Raw genomic sequence first — 9,505 nt, forward strand, 5'->3', positions numbered from 1 at the left:
TATGTATCTAGTGAGCATTTCTATGTAGAGAATAAAGATATAGGGAGAAATGGGGTCTCCTTGTCTTATTCCCCTACTTGACTCAAAATAATTTGTGACGGATCCGTTTACTAAAATTGCTATACTACTAGTTGAGATGCAGCTCAGTAACAATTTAGAAAATTTGGGTGGGAATTTAAAGTAAAGAGTGTGACGAACAAAAGACCATTCTAATTGATCGAATGCCTTTTCTAGATCAATTTTTAGAATCATGTGGCCCTGTTTTCCTTTTAATTTATTAAATTTAGAAACCAGTTCCTGGATGATGATGGCATTATCAGACGCTCTTCTATTTTTCATGAAGCTAACCTGATATGGACTGACCAATTGATCGAGGAATGGTTTAAGACGGTTTGCAAGGATCTTAGTAATTAGCTTGTAGATAGTATTGCATAAACCAATAGGCCTAAAGTTTTTAATGTTGTTGGCATTGTGGATTTTAGGAATAAGGCAGAGAAAGGTTTTGTTAATTTCAGAAGGGATTTCTTGATTGTTGAAAATGTTATGACAAAGGTTACAAACTGATTGACCTATGTAATTCCAATATTTTTGGAAGAAAAAAAGGATGTAGACCATCCGGACTAGGAGATTTAAAGGGTTTGAACGAAAAAATAGCTCTTTTGATTTCAGAGTCTAGAAGGGGGGTATCTAGATTGCCTAGGTTGATTTTATTACTATTAAAATAATGATATAGGGGGTTAGCCCAGCTAGTTTGTGAGTGAGAAGTGGTAAAAGTAGAGGTAAAATAATTATGAACATGAGACATAGTCAGATTATGATCATTAATCCAATTACCAGAATCATCTTTGAAGAAATTAATGTAACGACCCGACCGGTCGTTTTGATCCCTAGCGCGCCGTTCAGTAGTTTGAGGCCATGAGCAGCTCTATTTCAGGTATTACGACTTGTACACGTGGTCGGAATTGAATTTCGGGAAGTTTGGGGTTGATTCGGAAGGAGGATTTTCATTTCGGAAACTTAAGTTGGAAGAATCAACCAGGATTGGATTTTTTAGTGAACGACCTCGGAATTGGGATTCGAAGGCTCCAGCAGGTTTGTATGATGATTTCGGACTTGGGCGTATGCCCGGATCGGGTTTTGGATGACCCGGGAGTATTATGGCGCCAATTGTGGAAGTTAGCATTTTGGAAGAAATTTCATAAGTTTGGGTTGAAGTGCATTTCAGTGTTATCGATGTCCATTTGGGATTCCGAGTCTTGGAGTAGCTCCGTATGGTGATTCTTGAGTTGGGAGCGCAATCGGAAGTGAATTCGGATGTCCGTGGAGCATTTTGGAGCCATTTGGCTAAGGATAGAAATTTGAAGGTTTTTGAGAAATTTGACCGGAGGTAGACTTTTGATATCGGGGTCGGAATCCGATTCCGAAAGTTGCAGTAGGTCCGTAATGTCGAATACGACTTGTGTGCATAATTTGAAGTCAATCGAACGTGATTTGATAGGTTTAAACATCAGAAGTAGAAGTTTGAAATTGTAAAGTTCATAAAGCTTGGATTGGAGGTCGATTCGTGGTTTTAGCGTTATTTGATATGATTTGAGGCCTCGAGCAAGTCCGTAATGTGTTTTGGAACTGGTTCGTATGATTGGTTGGGGTCCTTAGGGCCTCGGGTGGATACCGGGTGGTTAACGGATCGAAAATGAAATTTTTGGAAGGCTGAAGTTGCTGGTTGCTGATGTAACCGCACCTGCGAGAATAGGGCCGCAGGTGCGAGCCGCAGAAGCGGCCCAGTAGTCGCAGATGAGGATTTGGCAAAAGAGAGCTGGGATCGTAGATGCGGTCATTTGGCCGTAGAAGCGGGACCGCATCTGCGGAAAAAGAAGTGCAGAAACGGGCTGGGGCAATTGGAGGAAGACCGCAGAAGCGGCTATTGGTCTCGCACCTGCGGAACCGCAGAAGCGGTCAAGTGACCGCAGGCGCGGAAAGTGCTGGAGGCAGAGAGTGTTTTAAAAATCGGGATTTGGCTATTTTCTCTCATATTTTCTTGGCTTGGGCGATTCTTGGAGGGTTTCAAGAGGGGATTTTCATCATCAACAATAAGGTAAGTTAATCCCACATATCTTGAGTTAAATACATTGATTATGTATGGATTTTATCATGTAAATTGGTAGAAATTTGGGGTTTTGGTAGAAAGACCTAGAAATTTATATTCTTGGAATTCGACCACGATTTTGGGTATGGAATTAAGAGAAAATTATATATTTGAGTTCGTGAGGCTATGGGTAAACTTATTCTTCAAAAGTTTTGGAAATCCGGGCACGTGGGCCCGAGGGCGTTTTTATCAACTTTTCGATCGGGGATAGGAATTGTTATTAATTGGATTAATATGAGTAGTTCATCGTATATTAATGAAATTTGCATAATCATTGATTAGTTTTGGAGTATTTGGCATCGATTCAAGTCTTCGGAAGGGCGTGGAATGCCGGTTATGGATCTCCGGAGCGAGGTGAGTCTCCTTTCTAACCTTGTAAGAGGGAATTGTCCCCATAGGTGAAATAATTGGTTATGTGCTCCTATTTGTGGGGGCTACGTACACACGTGGTGAAGAGAGTCCGTGCGTAGTTACTAATATGTGTAAGTCCGGGTAGTCTAGGACCCAAAAAGCATGCTATACTTGGAATATCTGTGATCTTATTGACAGTTGAATTTCTTAAATCTTATCAAATTGGTAAATGAATTTCTAGGAGGATTAAACTTCATTTTCTTAAATCATTGAAAGAAAATTGGCTTTTATTTGGATAAATGTTCTCTGATAAATTCTTAATTTGCTGTTTGAGCATGTATTTCTATGTGTACCTGCTTCGCATGTATGATTCGCGAGCAGAGTGATTGTTTAGTTAAATTTGACCGCATCGCATGTGTGATTCGCGAGCGGGGTAATGGATGCATCTATGGTTCGTGCCGCTCGACCCTCGGCAGTGCACAGTTTACATTTCTATTGGATCGAGCCGTACGACCTCGGCATGAGTTGCGCATGCTTGTATTGCTTGCCTTGAGATTTACTGACATTGCTGTCTACTCTCCTGACTTGAGATAATTGTTAATTAATGGATTATGAATCCGGAGACTTTAAATAAAAAGGAATTTTCACCTGTTTAGTGACTCATTTGAAACTACCGTTATTCTTAATAAATCCGTGAGTCATCGCATTAATAATATTATTACTAGACCTTTAGTATGTGTCGAAGTAGCCATATCGTCTGTACTTCTTCGAGATTAGGCGGGATACTTACTGAGTACACGTTGTTTTCATACTCATACTACACTTATGTTCATTTTTGTTGCACAGGCATATGTACTTCTAGTGGCCTACTGGGCGTAGCAGCATGGATGACACTGGGACTAGGGGAGCTGCATTACTCGAGGCGACCCGCAGCTAGTATAGTCTCTTTCAGGGTATTTTATTTACTTTCTTTCCATTTGTATTCCGGAGGGATGTTGTATTGTATTGTTTCTTAGAAATAGCTCATGCACTTGTACACCGGGTTCTGGGGATTTCTATGGGTTTATTCAAAATTTAAAAGTTGTTAAATGTTTCATTCTCTTATTCAGTGAAATTTACTATGTATAGCTTAAACGTATAAAAGGAGAGATTTCAAGAGTATTAAAACGAAAATTTAATTAAGTATTGTTGGTTGGCTTGCCTGACAGTGGTGTCCGGCGCCATCACGACCCTTAGTGGAATTTGGGTCGTGACAACATGGTATCAGAGCACTAGGTTCCCGTAGGTCTCACAAGTAATGAGCAAGTCTAGTAGAGTCTCGCGGATCGGTACAGAGACGTCTGTACTTATCTTCGGGAGGCTGCAGGACTGTTAGGAGTACTTCCCTTCTTGATTCCTCATCGTGCGATTTGATTCCTTGAGGCTTATGCCCTATTTCCTTCCTACTCGATCCTACGCGACGCGAACCGCCTATTATAAATCGAGAATTGAAGAATTGTAATGGTACTACCGATGTGGTGCGGGATGTTTCTCCATGCATAGTTGTCTGGGCTATTATCGCCGCCTTGTGAAAGTATATTCTGTCGTTTTGGCTCAGTAGCGGTGCTTCTAAGAGCTCTGAGGCTAGGCACAAGTTGCCATGATGCTATGAACGATTGTTCTGCAGTATGATATGATGGTAGGATGTTTGCCTACGTGTCGGGGCAGTGACTGACTTGAAGGGAGGTTTACTCAGTGCATGATCTAGAGATTCGGAATTTTATTCTCGACAGGGGAAAGGCAATCGGACTAAGAATGGTTAGAGGTGGACTGGTGGAGTAGAGAGACTTGGTATCTGCGAGCGTGGTGGAGTTTTCCCCTATGATAAGGTGTTGTTGTCCTAATTGAACGTACTAAGTTCGCCGGTGTTATGATCTTCTACAATTAGCCCTTGGAGCAAGATATTATGAAATAGTGTTGAAGATGCGGCTGTCAGATATCACGGGATGCGGTAGTTCCGGATTGAATCAGTGTTTCTAATGTCGACGGTTCGAGGAAGATGACCTTCGGAAAGGTTGAAAGTTAGCAGCAATTGTGGGTTCAAGTGCCACGAAGATAGATTCTATTTAAGGCAACAACTAAGCAGCAAAGGATGAGGAAGGACATGTGGGGAGTGTCAGGCGGTGGTTAAAATTTCTAGAAGGCCAGGTATAAGAAGCAAAGGTCGAGTAATCGACTAAAGGGGTGAGTTTCGCCAAAGTAGGAGAGTTTGGGGTGATTTCGGAATTTTAGTGATTGGTGATTTGGGCCTACGGATTAATTTGGAGTATGGGCTATTAGGCGGTAGGCGGTTTGATATAACGGAAAGGAGCTGCTTGAAATGAAGAAGGATACAACCTAACTTTGAATTGGAAGGATGTTGCCGCGCACTTAATTGATGCCCACGAGAGGTGAATGGACTTGTGCAGCTAGAGAGTGAGCTTGGACTCAGGATGGGTCATTAATGTCGTGGGGATTGCACCCCGTGTAGCAGCGTTAGAAGACGTCGGCACATAAATCCCACAGGTGGGTTATCTCCAGTGAGTGGATCGGCAGTTGCATGGTTGGCAAAGCTTCTGCGGAAATTCTATTGGTTATACAGCAAGGAGATCGGTCGTGCGAATGTGGTTGATGATTCAGAGTATAAAAAGGGGTTTTACAGAAAGATTCCGAGAATTTTGGCGGTTGATTGCGCAAGGCTATGTCAACAAGAGATATAGGATCCCGGTGAATTCCGGAATTTGTGTTAAAATGGCTTCAGGCTAAGTGGGAGAGTCCCACCGCCTATGATTAAGGATTGCCTGGTTAACGACTTGCGAGGTTTCTGATTATTAGCATATTGATGGGTTATTTCAGCTGCAGGAAAAGAACATAAGTGGTAAATTGAGCAAATGAATTGTTAAAGGTGTACTATGGTTGGCCTTATCGGCTCATATTCAGGCTTGGGGAAGAATTCAGGACTCATGCCTTGCGTGGTTGCAAATTTCCAGGAAAGTAATTCTGCCGAGTGCTTCGTCGAAGGGGGTATTCATGTGTTAGAAGATTTATGGGATTGATTACATTCGGGGCCAAGTCAGAGCGGGTGGCTCTCAACAACGGTCCTAGTGGATTCAAAGGGGTAAAGTGTGGTGCCTAATGGCTTCGAGCCTATAGATACAGTTAAGAATCAAGCCTTGTAGCAGCTTATGAGGAGGTGCCCAGAAGGTTCTATGATGTTTTGACCTGCAGGGTAGCAATTGGGAGGTATGAAATGGTTCGTGGGATTTGAGACAGCATGGTCTCGTGAGTCAAGGTCACTCGAGATGAGTGCATATGGAGTATGCTATGTGTTGAATGGAGTTATTATTATTTCTAAGGCAATCGAGGATAAATTGGAAGAAGATGGATTGATTAGCCATAGTTGAATTGGCATATTGGTGGCAGTGATCGGTTCATTCAACGCGATCAAGTTATGCAAGTGATTTGTGGCGGTACATGGGAGGCTTGTCGGCCGCTGTAATTGATGTTATTCAGAAGTATTCTACTGTTATAGCCTGTCATGTGTAGGCGGGTCCCAGAAGGGCTATGATGGCTTAGGACCACTACTTAGAGATTTGGCGTATTCTACGGTTATGAGAATTCCCCTGTGTGTCGCAATGGTTCTCCTGAATTGAGTTAAGTGAAAAGTTTTGATATGATGAAGTGTTAATCTATTAGTGGTTCCGGAGTGATAAAAGTCGTGTTCTATCGTATATTGGCGTGTTGGGTGCAATGGGTGGTATGGACTTTGAAGTGAGGATCAAGGTTACAGTTCGGTGTTGACGAGAATGTCACGAGCTCGGATGAACAGGAAAGTAGTTTCGATGTTTAAAGTAAGTTGATATTGTCTTCAGCGTCACCTGAGATCGGCTTTTGTGAAAAAGGCTTTGCATCCTGGTTATGGATTCTTGATCGCTTTTCAACGTTAGTGCGGCCGGTGGTATGGATATACAGACTTGTTATCTCTTACGAAAGGTTGTGGGGGTGTGTTCCACGGGAAGATTGTACAAGTGTGGCATGTAGTCACTGATTGATTGGAGAATAAAACTAAGTATGGAGATTGTGGTGGTATCGTTAACTTGAGAATTTATGCCTAGAGGGTACTCGATTTATTGGGTTGTGGACTGTGGATGGTTACTCCGGTTATGATGGTTGTTCTTATGTGTTATGAGAGAAAGGGGAGTTATTATGGACCTTCGAAAGGTTATTAGCCTAGTTCAGTGTGATCAGAATCGGCTTGAGGTATGTGGATGGATCTAAATGTGAATATGGGCTCTATATCAGGCCAGATGTGTTCATTTCAGCAATGCGCTCCTTTGGGCAAGTAGTCGGGGTACTATTTCGTCGTCAGCTATTTCATGTAAGGATATATTGCGCCGTATGAGTTGTGAGACGGCATGGTGAATTTTTTATGTGTTGAGGTTCCGCGTAGAGATGATGTTACATGAGCAGGATGGCTCTCGAGATTCAGGGTGTACATCGCACCTCAGTTATGCTTGAGTTTTGTAGCCTATGGCACTATATGTCTCCCCAGGGATGGTATTATGCACTTAACGTGCTTGTGACCGATATCTGGTATTTTGTTGTAATGAGCAATTTAGCTCGATGTATATCTCCTTATATGAATTCTATGAGTGGATCGGGTGGCACGCCACCATGGGTATGTTATTTGGATTGGGCTGCACGCCGCAATAGTGTGATGTTGAGTACAGTTCCCCGTATCTGTTTTTATGTGTTTTGTTTCCTCTTTTCCTGAGAGGAACCTATATTAGCTGTGTGCCCGCGTCGCATGCATGATTCGCGAGCGGCGCGTCTGTTCAAATATGTTGACCGCGTCGCATGTATGATTCGCGAGCAGGGTAATTGGATTTCCTTTCCATAGTTCGTTTTCCTTTTGTGACGTTCGAGTTCATAGCCTATTGGCACATTGTGACATCATATGAGACTTTTGAGCTTGTCCGGGGTGGCTTATTGCCTAAGCGGTTCGTATTGGGTGAGACGAGATCATTGGATTTAGGATCAGTGCAACCTGATTACATGAAGTATATTAAGGAGAAAATACCATTATTTGGTTCAGAATGAGGTGATGGTTCTTGTCAGGAGTATAGGCCTGATGAATTGTTGGTTCGACAGTTGGTTATGAATTTCTACGCACCTCTTCCGTCTTGGCGGTATTGTAAGAGTTAGAGCAAGACCTATGTAGGTCATGAGGTGCAATGGGAGCATCAGATTCGTGGAATTTCGATTTATTCGATCAGAGAATTCTATGGTGGTCCTGTGAGTAAAGTGGTGCAAGGTGTGAATTCAGCTAAGATACGCAGTCATGTTTTGGTGCTGCGTGTAGTTATCGATACGGTGAACGTATGTTGGAACAGGCCTGGCAGAGAATTACGGATGATGGAATTGGGCTCTAAGGCTAATTTGCTTAAGTGGAAAAAGGATATCTTCAGATTGACCGAGCTAGGGCGCCCAACTGAGTTGGGGTAGCACGAGTAGGTGCTCGAGGTGTTAAAAAGCAATTTTAGACAACCCCAGCACAGTTCCTAGCACGTTCGAGGACGAACGTATGTTTAAGTAGGAGAGGATGTAACGACCCGACCGGTCGTTTTGAGCCCTAGCGCGCCGTTCAGCAGTTTGAGGCCATGAGCAGCTCCATTTCAGGTATTATGACTTGTACGCGTGGTTGGAATTGAATTTCGGGAAGTTCGGGGTTGATTCGGAAGGAGGATTTTCATTTCGGAAGCTTTATGTTGGAAGAATCAACTAGGATTGGATTTTTGAGTAAACGACCTCGGAATTGGGATTCGAAGGCTCCAGCATGTTCGTATGATGATTTCGGACTTGGGCGTATGCCCGGATCGGGTTTTGGATGACTCGAGAGCGTTTTGGCGCCTATTGTGGAAGTTAGCATTTTGGAAGAAATTTCATAAGTTTGGGTTGAAGTGCATTTCAGTGTTATCGATGTCCGTTTGGGATTCCGAGTCTGGGAGTAGCTCCGTATGGTGATTCTAGAGTTGGGAGCGCGATCGGAAGTGAATTCAGATGTCCGTGGAGCATTTTGGAGCCATTTGGCTAAGGATAGAAATTTAAAGGTTTTTGAGAAATTTGACCGGAGGTGGACTTTTGATATCGGGGTCGGAATCCGATTCCGAAAGTTGGAGTAGGTCCGTAATGTCGAATATGACTTGTGTGCAAAATTTGAAGTCAATCGGACGTGATTTGATAGGTTTAAACATCGGAAGTAGAAGTTTGAAATTCTAAAGTTCATAAAAACTTGGATTGGAGGTCGATTCATGGTTTTAGCGTTGTTTGTTATGATTTGTGGCCTCGAGCAAGTCCGTAATGTGTTTCTCGGGGGCCTCGGGTGGATTTCGGGTGGTTAACGGATCGAAAATGGAATTTTTGGAAGGCTGAAGTTGCTGGTTGCTGGTGTAACCGGACCTGCGAGAATAGGGCCGCAGGTGCGGAGCCGCAGAAGCGGCCCAGTAGTCGCAGATGCGGATTTGGCAAAAGAGAGCTGGGACCGCAGATGCGGTCGTTTGGCCGCAGAAGCGGGACCGCATCTGCGGAAATAGAAGCGCAGAAGAGGCCTGGGTTAACTGGAGGAAGACCACGGAAGCGGCTGTTGGTCTCGCACCTGCGGAACCGCAGAAGCGGTCAAGTGACCGCAGGTGTGGAATGTGCTGGAGGTAGAGAGTGTTTTAAAAATTGGGATTCGGCCATTTTCTCTCATATTTTCTTGGCTTGGGCGATTATTGGAGGGTTTCATGAGGGGATTTTCATCATCAACGAGGTAAGTTAATCCCACCTATCTTGAGTTAAATACATTGATTATGTATGGATTTTATCATGTAAATTGGTAGAAATTTGGGGTTTTGGTAGAAAGACCTAGAAATTTATATTCTTGGAATTCGACCACGATTTTGGGTATGGAATTAAGAGAAAATTATATATTTGAGTTCGTGAGGCTAT

The sequence above is a fragment of the Nicotiana attenuata genome, unplaced genomic scaffold, assembly GCF_001879085.1.
Source record: "Nicotiana attenuata strain UT unplaced genomic scaffold, NIATTr2, whole genome shotgun sequence".
Taxonomy (NCBI): Eukaryota; Viridiplantae; Streptophyta; class Magnoliopsida; order Solanales; family Solanaceae; genus Nicotiana; species Nicotiana attenuata.